The following is a 13,723-nucleotide window of genomic DNA, read 5'->3' as shown; positions in this document are numbered from 1 at the left end:
GATGAACTCCCAACGTAATTTCATTAATATTGCTGTGTTCGGCATTGATATTGAATGCGTTACGCGTTGGTTTTGTTTAAAAAAACGTTCTGTTTTTTTTGTTTCAAGCCGTTTTTGCAAGTTAGTAAGGTGGCTTGTGGACAAACGAGAGGGTTTTCCGGGTTTCTCGTGGATATCCGTCTCTGATTGGTTGATTTGCAGAGAGATGTTATCGAATCACCACTTCCCCGGGTGGCACTGCACTATAGGGGCGCCAACGGAGGGGTGCAGGCTCCATTCAGGGCTGTGCTCACTCAACAGCGACCCCTAGGTGAACTACAGGCATGGGTTGAGTGGGGAGGCTGTATGTAAACCGGCTGTGTGCTCTGTGTTTATCTTAGAGTAGCTAGGCTAAGCTAGGTTTCGGGCCACCAGGCGTTGCTTGTTTTGAAAACGAGCAGAAAAAAATTAGTTTTTAGAAAAATGGGTCTACATAAACCCATGCGGGCAACGCCTTCTTTCTATAGGACGCAACACAGACAGGCTTTCATGATTCGCTCTTGGCTCTGCATTGTTAATGTCAATTGGGAAGCACAGCCAGGCAAGGTGACGCACCACTATGAAGCCTTGCATGTGCGTTTAACTTGAGGTGACCGTCCGTTTTTCAAAAGAAGCGAGTAAAACTGTTTTTTAATCAGAAGTTGGCCTTTACAGTGTTGTCCTCATGCAAATTCTCTCTCTCTCGCTCTCTCGCCCCCTCCCTCTCTCTCTCTCTATCTTTCTATCTCTCTTTCTCTCTCTCTCACACACACCCCTTCCTCTCCTCAGTTTAACTGTATTGAGTGCACCTGTTGTCAAGTCAACAGAAGCAGGCTGGCTCTTTCCTCCATGTTGGAGCTCAGTGTAGACTTGAACAGTGTAGTCAGTTCCTGGTGTCAGGCCTGTGATGTCTGTGCTGCAGGACTTGGTAGAGATGGTCTTTCGTTCAGTCCCTCCACTTTGGTAAGAAACCAGGAAGCTGTGTGGAGTCTTTTGCATCTCAGAAGGCACCTGCCAGCTAATTCTAGCAGATGATGCAGTGATGGAGCTCACAGCCAGTCCCTCTGGGACTGGAATATCTGAAACAGAAGAAGACACCAATTTACCTAGTTCTATATTAGCTCCATATGCACTGAATGCAATAATAATCTGTTATTACACTGTAGCACATTGATCAGCTGAGTTAAAGGGACACTGTGTGAGATTTTTAGTTGTTTATTTCCAGAATTCATGCTACTCATTCACTAATGTTACCTTTTTCATGAATACTTACCACCACCATCAAATTCTAAGTATTTGTTAAGTTATGACTGGGAAAATTGCACTTTTCATACATGAAAAGGGGGATCTTCTCCATGGTCCGCCATTTTGAATTTTCAAAAATAGCAATTTTTAGATGCAAAAATGACTGTACTTGGACCATACTAGAAAATATTTGTTTATTACTTAGAAAACTTTCATGTAAAGATCCAATTTGGCAATTGGCAGCCCAGTTTCAATGAGCAGCGTAGTTGCAGTACCCTTTTTGACCCTTTCCTGCACAGTGTCCCTTTATGTCCTAAAGTGTTAACACGCTGTCTTACTGCAAAATGTCAACAGAAGCAAATTCATTCTGAGAGTAGGCAAAGGTCCAGATGCGCGCGCGCGCGCACACACACACACACACACACACACACACACACACACACACACATACACACACACACACAAACACACACAAACACAGGTATTAAGCCTGATGTTCAATCTAGATGATGAGACAATATCACTTCCCTAGTATCAATAATTCATAGAAAGTGCATTCACGTCAGTTTCAAACTGAGGTGAGATATAATACATGTTGTAGAGTTGACTACAGTATGAAATCCCAGCTGGAAAAAAAAAACCTCCAACTCCCATTGTCATTGTGACACGGCACTCCACACCACACAAGGCAACACTGCACACAACACAATTGCACTCATACCTCACCAAAACAGGGGGCAGCCCCCAATGGCGCCCAAAAGGGAGCGGCGGGACGAAACTATACTCAGGGTACCTAGGTCATAGAGGAAGATGGAGGAGAGCACTTTTCAATTACTCCCCCCACCAATCTGGCGGGTGGGGAGTCGAACCAGCAACCTTTGGGGGCTAAAAGTCTGGTGCCCTAACCCATGACTGCCCATGAGTGTATGAGTAACCAACAGTATGATGTTTGCACAAAGAAATTAGAGTGGGTTTCAGTACTAGCTTGTTTGATTATTTATTGTTACTCTTATGCCTTTACTGTTTTTGACACGAGGTGTCAAGTGGAGCTGATGTGAATGATGTCTTACTGTCTGGGGGCTCCCCTTTGCTGAATCTTCTTCTCCTATGATGATCTGGATCTGGAACAAACACACACATGCACGCAAGCATGCACGCACGCACACACACACACACACACACACACACACACATTTTTCACTACAGCTAGAAAATGTACGTGTAGTATTCATCATATGTAACAACCTACACAAACCATATATTAATAATCATGAGTGTTTTGTTATGCCATACTACCTTTTCCGTGTTCTTCCTCTTTCATCAGCTGTACATCTCTCTCCTCCAGTTCTCTCTCTTTCTCCATCAGTTGTCTTCTCAGCTCCTGTAGTTGGCTGTTCCTGTCCTGCAGTTCCTTTCCCAGTGACTCCAGTTGTCTTTTACTGGTCTCCACCTCACTGCTCATCTTCTCCAGTAGTTCCTCTCTCTCCCTCTCTCTTTTACTCGTCCTCTCCAGTTCTATCTCTCTCACCCCCTCTCTTTCTCTCATCTTCTCCAGTTGTTGTTTGATCATTTCTAACTCATCATTCCTGTCCACTAATAGTTGTCTAATATCATCCCCTTCTTTGATCTTTTGTTCTAGTTGTCTCTGTGTCTTCTCCAGCTCTATGTCTTTCACTACTTGCTCTTTCACTTTCTCTTGAAGTTTCTGCTCCAACATTTTATTCTTCTCCTTGAGTTCTTTGATTTTCTTCATTGGCACAGCATCATATACTAAGGAGAAATGGGTAGAAAAAAATACATTCTGTAATATTGTAATGGTACAGTAGATACAGTAGATCCAAACAATGAACCCTGAATCTACTAAAGCTGTGTAATATCTATACTCTACTATACAGAGTACACAGTAAATTTGCCAGTGTTAATTTTGCAGTGTTAAGGCTTATTAACACTATTGGAGTAATTCCAACACCAAATGGAGTGAGATGCTCTCCAGTGTCAGTGTCAAATGAAGTTGTTAAATTGTGTGGAGTTAGAAGTACTCCAGAGAGCCCCCGCCTCCTCGAGGTGATGGAGTTTGTTGTTCAGAGCATAAGCAATGATGACTGTCCACCCGATTAAATCATATACGTCTACATATTAGCAACAGTATTTCCTCCAGATTTCATCATGAACACAATCTTTTTTTTAATTTATTCCATTTCATTCATTTAACTCAACTTGGTTGTGTTGATCTACGGTTTGGCTGTGCACACAACATCACACAAAAGATGTGTTGAGTGAAAGAAATAACTTGAGAACTTGTTACACCTTTGCCGGTAACAAGCAGGCCCCTCACAACCAATCTGTCCATCAGCGCCTTGCCAAACCTAATTACTTAGGGCTGGTATACCATGACTCAATTGCTTGCACCTGAAAAACTCCTAATCAATCTGGTCACATGGTACTCTTGAGCCTGTATATAAACCTGGACTGTCACAGTGCTTTAAACATTTGCCTGCCTGCCTGCCTGCTGGCTGGTCAGCATGGCACAGCATAGCGCTTGTTTACCTGCTTTGCAAGCAAGCTAAAGGCGCTTTTGGCTTATGGCATTTGTTAGCTACATCTTCTGCCTTGCTTTGTGAGCTAGTCAGTAACAGCACATGTTACATTGTTTGCTCCATTGTGCACTTCATGTTTGCAAGCAAGCTAAAGGCGTTTTTGGCTTATGGCATTTGTTAGCTACATCTTGTGCCTTGCTTTGTGAGCTAGTCAGTAACAGCACATGTTACATTGCTTGCTCCATTGTGCACTTGATGTAGATGGTATGGTTAAATTTTAAACTTGATTAAGGAAAACATTTGATATACATGCTCATCTGATACTTCTCTCACATTGTAGTGCAGTACAGCATAGACTGATGTACAAACCATAGACATTTTACATGTTTTCAGCAACTTTAAACATTATCTGAAGAGAGCAGTGTGGCAAACTGATGCCAGGCGCAGGGTGTTTCAGTCATGGTGGAGGATGGGAGGTGCTTAATTACCATGATCAGGGTACCTCAACTATGGTGAGAGATAGTGGGGCAGGACCAAAACACATTCACAATAATAAACAAGGTTGGGGGAACATCAGGAGCATGTCTAAGGAACCAAATATGCAACCAACAAGGTTAAGGGAACCATATCGTCGGCTTGCTACCAAAACCGCCTAAGTCCGATTTTGGGGTTTTCGGAAAACAGGGAAAAACTAGGCACCAAAGGGGGCGCCAAACATCAGTGGCGGTTCTAGGAAATCTGAGACCCTGGGCAAAGAGCAATTGTGAGTCCCCCCTAATAATTTTGGTCAAAGGAGATTTTTGCAGAACTTTACTCCCCTACCATATCTGCATCATCCTGTCATCCTGTCTGTGTCATTGGTCCACTACAAACAGTACCTGTCTAAGATGTTAATTTATTTTATTTATTTATTTTGAGTGAAGCTGCAAGTCAAACATGAAATGGCTCCTAAGGAAAACAAAACACTTTAAAGTAAATTATTTGATGCAGCACAACAAGAACAATGCAATGCACATTATTTTGATAGTCATACTATTCTTTTTTATTTTTATTCCAAACTTTAATTCTGAATGACAAAAGACCAACAAAGGTCGGCGTCTGCGCCTGCACTTAACACCCGTGTATTGCTTGGTGCGTGCACTCCCAAAAAGTAGTAATCACTCAAAATAATGGGGGAGAAAACTTGAATCCTGGAAATGGTGAATAATTGAAACGTTTTTGTAGACCTTGTAACAATCTAGCATGCTGGTAAATATCATGTCTACCAACAGATTTTCACAGATTTCTTTTACTTTCTAGCACTTTCACTCGTATTAGCTTTCAATGACATTACATTCTCATCGAAAGTAAAACTTTTTTATGTTATAGTAGTAATACATTCATTGCTCAGATCAGGATAGATCCAGATTGCAGTACCACACAGAGTAAGCTATGCAGTGGCCTCCAATCTCCATGTTGAGGTCCCATCAGTCATGGAGGAGGATGAAGGGGTGGGGCACTTCTTTTGGTCCTCGTACCTCCTCACAAACTGTCTCCTCCTTGTTTATCATCTTTGATTAACTTCTGCTATTTTCCATGCCCATAGAACTGCCCCACACTCCCAACCTTGCCCATGACCGAGGTAACCTGATCTTAGAACTGTGCCACGCCCACTTCAACACCATGGCAGTGGCATTCAGAATATGGTATAGAACCACTACTGGATCCTTTACACATCAGAGTTGGTCATCTTACTGTCTATGCATTTATGTATTGCACTAGAGACATCAACTCATTGCTGTTGAAAATCTACACCACAAATCATTAGATAATTGCATGAAATAACAGGTGGTCATAAGAAAATATAGTCTGTGGCAGTCTTCTACAAACCTGTGATAACATCACATAAAGCACATGATTACTGATTGCTGAAATTCGTTATATCATAAATTAATGTAAGGCTACAACTATTGTGTGGTAACAAGATTATCTCAGAGAGATGTCTAAGGACGAAGTTTTGAAACATGGCCATTGTCTTTGAAGAGAGAAAGAGAGAGAGAGAAAAAAAATGTAAATAAACTGCTTCTTGCATCAAAAATGGCTAAGTCAAGTTACCCAAGTCATTCACATTGGCAGAACAATTGTGCACAGGGCCCCAGGATGAATAGATAGGGCCCCCATACCACCTGTCAAGATCATAATAGGGCCCCTACCCCTGCCACCTGCAGGAGGGCCCTAGGCCTACAGGCAAATGCCCTCCTTGTCTTCCCTATAGCTACGTCCCTGGTCATTCATTTTCTCATAGGCAGTGTGTGACTTTATACATACAGATTTTTGACTCTGGTGACTGTTGTGATTGATCAATGACCCTGGCAGAAAGGCAGGGTGATGCAGCCGTGGTAGGGGAGTAAGTTTATGCAAAAATCTCATTTCGACCAAATTCGGACTTAGGCGGTTTTGGTAGCAAGCCGACGATATGGGAATGGCAAGGGAACAAACATGACATGAACAGGAATAAAGTGACGGTGAGAGAACAATAAGGGAACGGAATGGGAACTACACATATAACATTCTAGGAACGAAAATTAAACTTTCCTGCCAACCAAGTGAGAACGGAAAAATAACCAAACATAACTCTCTGGGGACGTACCCAGACCTGAACTGGAACCAAGGGCTTGTGTTCCAGGAACCTTCTTAGAACTAAAAATTGTTAGTAGGGTGCTCCCCGAAACTGCTTTACTCTTTATAGTGTTAGCTTAACACTATAAATCTAACACCAGTGTTTAACACTGATCTGGAGCAGGACCAAATAGACACTAGAACAGTGTTAATTTTAACTCTTTAAGTGTTATTTTAACACTACACAATTTACTGTGTAGAATGTTCGAAAACCTTAGAAGGCGACATACACAAACTCTCCACCTTCCTTACATCATGCCTGCACAAAATCCTTCATATCTAGCCTGAACGCGCCAAGTGTGAATTATTGAGTAAAAATATATAGCAATGAGCCAGTGTCTTACCGGTCATGTGAACAGAAGCAGACAGGCTTTTCCCTCCATGTTGTAGCTCAGTGTAGACTGTAACAGTGTAGTCAGTTCCTGGTTTCAGGCCTGTTATCTCTGTGCTGCATGACTTCGCAGAGATGTCCTTTGACTGAGTCCCTTTGCTCTGGTAAGAGACCAGGAAGCTGTGATGAGTCTTCTGTATCTTAGAAGACACCTGCCAGTCGATTGTAGCAGTTGATGCAGTGGTGGAGATCAAAGCCAGACCCTCTGGGGCTGGAATCCCTGAAAACACAAGTATCAATATTAGCTTGGCAGGTGCAGGTAGTAATTGAATCATCGCATAGCAGCCCTATACTCAGGTGAGATCAGGCGCTTATTGGTTGGGAAGGAACTGTTTGATGTTGACAGGAGTGTTACAAGTTCTTAAAATATTTAAACAATTCACAATTTTCACATTCTTCCAAGACTGAAACCTTGGCAAAGTTGAACTACCAAAAGTCATGAAGAAGGTGCTATTTGCTGTGTCAACAAATTTAATTTTAAGTAGGCCATAGAGATTGCTAGGGGTGTAAATAGTAATCAAAATATATCTAGATCTCGCGATATAATCTCATGATGAATCGAAAAGTAATTGGGAAAAAATTTCATCGAATCGTATTGTATCGTATTGTGGGGCATTCTTAAGTATAGAAAATAATCGAATGGCAACGAATAATAAGACATCTATATTGAATCTCATCATCATGGAGGCTGTGATTTACACCCCTAAGAATGGCCAACGTGGCGTCATTGCCCTCACCAAATTTAGTTTTAGGTCTGTCTTTTCTTGTTTAACCCATTGAGGTCTAAGTGCCCTTGAGAGGGCAATTTGACATGTCTCCAAAAACAAATCTGTAACTCTGTGGGTTTTTGTCATTGAAACACATAAGTTATGCCATTAGACCTCCATTAGACCATTAGACCAAACCTTAGACCTTCCAGATTTCAAATATATATATATATTAAATAAATTACATAACTGGCCCAATTTAAAGAAAGTGAAAAGAAATCTTCGCATATTCTGTACTCTCTGCCTGTAGCAGCCACACCTATAGCTATTCACATGTAAAGTACCGGTGCTTGAGTGGCTATTCAGAGGTGACAACACGCCCCTTTCAGGTAGGGTAAACACAGCAGACGTAGAGTGACAGGGGGGTTGGGGCTATCAGAGCACATGGGGATTGACAGGGGGGTGTGGGCCATTAGAGGTTTTTCACACCTATCTCATTAGTATTCAAATGAGACAGGCAGTGGCAGTGACATAGTCATTCTTTTTTGCATTTTGTATGAAAACAACAAAACATTTCTAAATGCCCTTTTCACTTTTATGCTGCCAACACATTTGTTTACAAGATTCAAACTTCAAAAGTCTTGGCTAGATATATTTATTGTGTGTTTTCTTGAACTTTTTGAAGACATCTGAAACCTGTTTTTTTGTACAGTTGTGTTTATACTCAATTTAAATAAAACATGTTTGTATGACATCCAATTTTTTTTCAGATTATTTCTTGTCACAATACAACCATATATTCCACTTTTGCATAGATGCTTACTGTTACCTGAAAATACTTGAAAATGTCAGGGTGGTGCAAGCAGCCTAAAAGCCTCTGAAAGGCCTTAGACCTCAGAGGGTTAAACAACTAGGATTGGCCAGAGCTGGCCTACTAAGGCTACCATCTGACAGGTGGTAGAATTTGATGTACAATTGGAGGGGGGGGGGGGGGGGCTCACCAACAACCTTGGTATGGGAGAAACAGTGAAACTGACGAGAGATGAACTGTTGGTGTGCCATCAAGCTAGAGCCACAATTCTTAACATATTAGGGCCAAAACATACCAAGGCGGAACGGAACGGTCGCAGGACGGACGCGGTCTTTCTGCTTAGTTTTGGCCGGCGTGCTTTTCTCTGCCTTGCACACTGACAGTGTCGGCGTGCGCGGCCAGTCCTGTTCAAAACCCTCCCCACAGCTAAAGCTAGCATGCTACTTTGCCATTCATTTGAATGAGACACCGCCAGTCACCGGCGTGAAAAATACGCTCGAGTTCTATTTTCCAAATGCAGCGCGGCGTGGAGCTGGCTCCCTACTTCCGCGACGCTTTACCGCCTTGGTGTGTAAGACCCCTTACAGTACCATGTTGGTCAGCCTAAAGATGAACTCCCAACGTAATTTCATTAATATTGCTGTGTTCGGCATTGTTATTGAATGCGTTACGCGTTGATTTTGTTTGAAAAAAACGTTTTGGTTGTTTTGTTTCAAGCCGTTTTTGCAAGCTATAAGGTGGCTTGTGGACTAACGAGAGGGTTTTCCGGGTTTCTCGTGGATATCCGTCTCTGATTGGCTGATTTGCAGAGAGATTATAAATGTTATCGAATCGCCACTTCCCAGGTGATACTGCACTATAGGGGCGCCATCGGTTGAGTGCAGGCTCTATTCAGGGCTGTGCTCTCTTGACAGCGACCCCTAGGCAAACTGCAGGCATGGGTCGACTAAACTCTGGGGAGGCTGTATGTAAACTGGCTGTGTGCTCTGTGTGTTTCTGAGAGTAGCTAGGCTAAGCTATGTTTCAGGCCACCAGGCCACCGTTCCTTGTTTTGAAAGCAAGCAGAAAAAAAAATACTCAACATGTTTTTTGAAAAATGGGTCGACATAAACCCATGTGGGCAATGCCTTCTTCCGATGTGACGCAACACAGACAGGCTGATGAGTGGAGGTGCAAAACGCACACCAGAAACAGAGGTGCTGGCAACCAGAAAATATAATTGTAGAAGGAGAGAGGTGCCGCACACTCACAAGTTAAATAAACAGTTTTTTAATGTGACAACGTTTCGGCCTGCCGGCCTTCTTCACACGTGACCTGAAGAAGGCCGGCAGGCCGAAACGTTGTCACATTAAAAAACTGTTTATTTAACTTGTGAGTGTGCGGCACTTCTCTCCTTCTACAACACAGACAGGCTATCATTATTCTCTCATGGCTCTGCATTGTTTATGTCAATTGGGAAACACAGCCAGGCGAGGTGGCGCACCACTATGAAGCCTTGCATGTGAGTTTAACTTGAGGTGACCGGCCGTTTTTCAAAAGGAGCGAGTAACTGTTTTTTATCGGAAGTTGGCCTTTAAGTGTTGTCCTCTCGCTAATTCTCTCTCTCGCTCTCTCTCCCCCTCCCTCTCTCTCTCTCTATCGTTCTATCTCTCTCTCTCTCTCTCTCACACACACCCCTTCCTCTCCTCAGTTTAACTGTATTGAGTGCACCTGTTGTCAAGTCAACAGAAGCAGGCTGGCTCTTTCCTCCATGTTGGAGCTCAGTGTAGACTTGAACAGTGTAGCCAGTTCCTGCTGTCAGGCCTTTGATGTTGGTGCTGCATGACTTGGTATAGATGGACTTTGGTTCAGTCCCTTCACTCCGGTAAGAGACCAGGAAGCTGTGTGGAGTCTTCTGCATCTCAGTAGGCACTTGCCAGCTGATTCTTGCAGATGACGCAGTGATGGACTTTACAGCCAGTCCCTCTGGGACTGGAATATCTGAAACAGAAGAAGACACCAATTTACTTAGTTCAATATTAGCTCCATATGCACTGAATGCAATAATAATCTGTTATTACACTCTAGCACATTGATCAGCTGAGTTAAAGGGACACTGTGTGAGATTTTTAGTTGTTTATTTCCAGAATTCATGCTACCCATTCACTAATGTTACCTTTTTCATGAATACTTACCACCACCATCAAATTTGGAGAGAGGAACGGAGGGAGCGAGAGGGAAAGAAGATCAAACAGATAAGGAGGGGAGAGATTGTGGAGCCTTTAACGTGTGGAGGAGGATTTTAAAATTAATTCTAAATTTGATAGGGAGCCAGTGGAGATGTTGTAGTTCAGGGGTAATGTGGTGAAAGGAAGGGGTTTTGGAAATGATGCCAGCAGCTGAGTTCTGGACCAGTTGGAGCCTGTGGAGGGATTTTTGAGGGAGACCAAGAGGAGAGATTTACAATAATCAATGCGGTAGGTGACAAGACTATGTACAAATATGGAGGTAGAGTGGGGGGACAGAGGTGGTTAATGTTGTGAAGATGGAAGTAAGCAGACTGTGTGATGTTGTTAACATATATGGGTTCTCAGTGTTTATCAACACAATGTTATGAGGAGGGGCAAGACACTGGCAATCAACTGCATGAGCTAATTTTTTGATTGACAGCGGTTTCCAACAGTCAGAGGTTGAGTTGTGCGCAGCTAGGTTCCCGCAGTCAGGTTATAAACAAAATTTAGAACCCATGTATAGGAAAGGAAGGATAGAGAGTCATCAAGGATGACACCCAAGCTCTTAACTTGAGGGGAGGGGGAGACAGGAGAGTTATCAAATTCTAAGTATTCGTTATGACTGGAAAAATTGCACTTTTCATACATGAAAAGGGGGATCTTCTCCATGGTCCGCCATTTAGAATTTTCAAAAATGGCCACTTTTAGCTGCAAAAATGACTGTTCTTGGACAATACTAGAAAATATTTGTTTAATACTTTCATGTAAAGATCAAATTTGGCAATGGCCAGCCGAGTTTCAATGAGCAGCATAGTTGCAGTACCTTTTTTGACCATTTCCTGCACAGTGTCCCTTTATGTCCTAAAGTGTTAACACGCTGTCTTACTGCAAAATGTCAACAGAAGCAAATTCATTTTGAGAGTAGGCAACGGTCCAGATAAGTGCGTACACGCACACACGCACGCTCACACACGCACGCTCACACACACACACACACACACACACACACACACACACACACACACACACACACACACACACACACACACACACACACACACACACACACACACACACACACACACACACACACACACACACACACACACAATGCTGGACCTGTGTATGACTCACCTAAATGTTCAAAGTGTGCCATGATGTGTTCCTAAAAGATAGACAGATGTGTTATGATAAATTATCCATATGCCCCTTTTCTCTTCAGTAAAATATGCTTGGCTGATATAAACTACATAGTAAATTCCAGAGAGATATAATTAACTCTGAGAGTGTTCATCTTAACCCTCCTCTTATCCTCAGATTTAGGTTACATCCGTGATCCTTATTGTCATTTTGACCCCAGCCACTTAAATGTCCACAAAATCAGTTGAAGCAAAAACTTTTGCACCGGTTTATGCCTTAGATATTTAGGCCTACTGTTGCTCTGTTGGGGACATAAAAACTCCCCTTTAGATAAGTCCTATCACCCCCACACACAGCCCACACACCAACAAAACTAGGCGAAAATGTGCAAACAACTGCCCAAAAGTTGCCTTGAATTAGTTTTGGCCCTCGTCCACATCATACATATTGTTAGTTATTAGAGCCCTAAATAAAGCAAAATGTTCTGTTCTAAATAACTTATGTTCATGTATTTGACAAAGATTGGAACATGTATTAGCAAAATATGGATGTTCCATTTATGTTTAACACACTTAAAATAATTTGGGGTCCAATTGACCCCAAAGGAACACAGATGTAACCAAAATGTGTACAGCACTTAGGGAAAACATTTTTGTGGAAATTTAAAGAAACACTATGCAACTTTTTCATAGTCATGAAATGGCTTGGAACTCAGGGTTTTGCTTGACTGACCCGTTATGGCGAAAATGGGAATATTTCCATCACCATCTGGTGGTTCTGCTCCGAAACAGCACTTGCAGTTTTGCCTGGAGGCGCCGCGCCCTTTGTTGTTGTGGCATTTGTGGCCGCTAGGGGCGTCTAGATTTCTATGGTGTATGAGTGGAACGAATGAGAGACCCATTCCCCTTCGTTTGCTAACTAAGCAGCAGCAGCTCGCTGAAAGCTGGCTACTTGCTAGCTGATTGTAAAATATCACGCTGGCATGCAGCGAAAACAACGAATGGGACTGCAAATAAATCACGAGCTAATTGAGATGAAAGGTTTGGACAGGCAAATAAATCGCTTATGTGAACATTGGAAAAGGACTTCAAAACGGAGAGAACCGAACGCCAAAAGAGCAAATATGTGGATTGTATCACTCATTCACTGCACTGGGATATGCATTAGCATTCTCAAAGTCCACGCCACCTCGTTTTAGTTTACAAAGCTACACAAATGTATACGAGTTGAAATCTGATGGCGCACATTTTACTTGATGTCAAAGCACACAATCAGTCGAGCGAGGCTGAAAATGGTGTTGCCGATCAAGAGGAAACATAACGTGATCTCTAGCCGACTTATGGGTGTCCACTTTCACTTTCAACACCACATGATAAAAACGCGTCTTGTCACCTCGACTTGGAAATAAATCTGTATTATTACAACAAAATAAGCAATAGCCTTTTGTCTCCTCGTTCTCCTAATGTACAGGTACTATATAGTTACTGGAAATGTGAAATAAAGACGGGGATATCTGCCGGGAACAAGTGGATCAAATAATAGTATCCATCTGAAGGAAGTGCAAACGTGATTGCAGTTGTGTGAAGTGAATAGACGAAGCAGCGAACTCATAAGCAAGGGGGAGAATCGCTGATAAAGCCCCTTAGAAGTGGAGAGAGCTGAATGCAAGGAAGGGAATCTGGCTAATTACAGAAGACGAAGAAATTTAATTCGCACATAATCTCGAAGCCGTCTGTCTAATTTAGTTCAATGCACATTTTCGGCAGAACCACTAGAGGCCGCCATAAAGTTGTTTACATCGGTGTGTTTATGTCAAAGTTGCATTGGATATCTTTAACATGTTTGACACACTTGACCCCATATATTTAGGAAAAGTCATCAAAGATGAAGCAAAATAATTATGTACTTAATGTATTTTTCAGACTTTGAACATTGAATGGGGTCAAATAGACCCCAAGGATAACAGGAGGGTTAACACTATGAAAGTGTTTATATTGTCCCAATAT

The sequence above is a fragment of the Engraulis encrasicolus genome, unplaced genomic scaffold, assembly GCF_034702125.1.
Source record: "Engraulis encrasicolus isolate BLACKSEA-1 unplaced genomic scaffold, IST_EnEncr_1.0 scaffold_44_np1212, whole genome shotgun sequence".
NCBI classification, from domain to species: domain Eukaryota; kingdom Metazoa; phylum Chordata; class Actinopteri; order Clupeiformes; family Engraulidae; genus Engraulis; species Engraulis encrasicolus.
Note: the sequence above shows the minus strand (reverse complement) of the source record.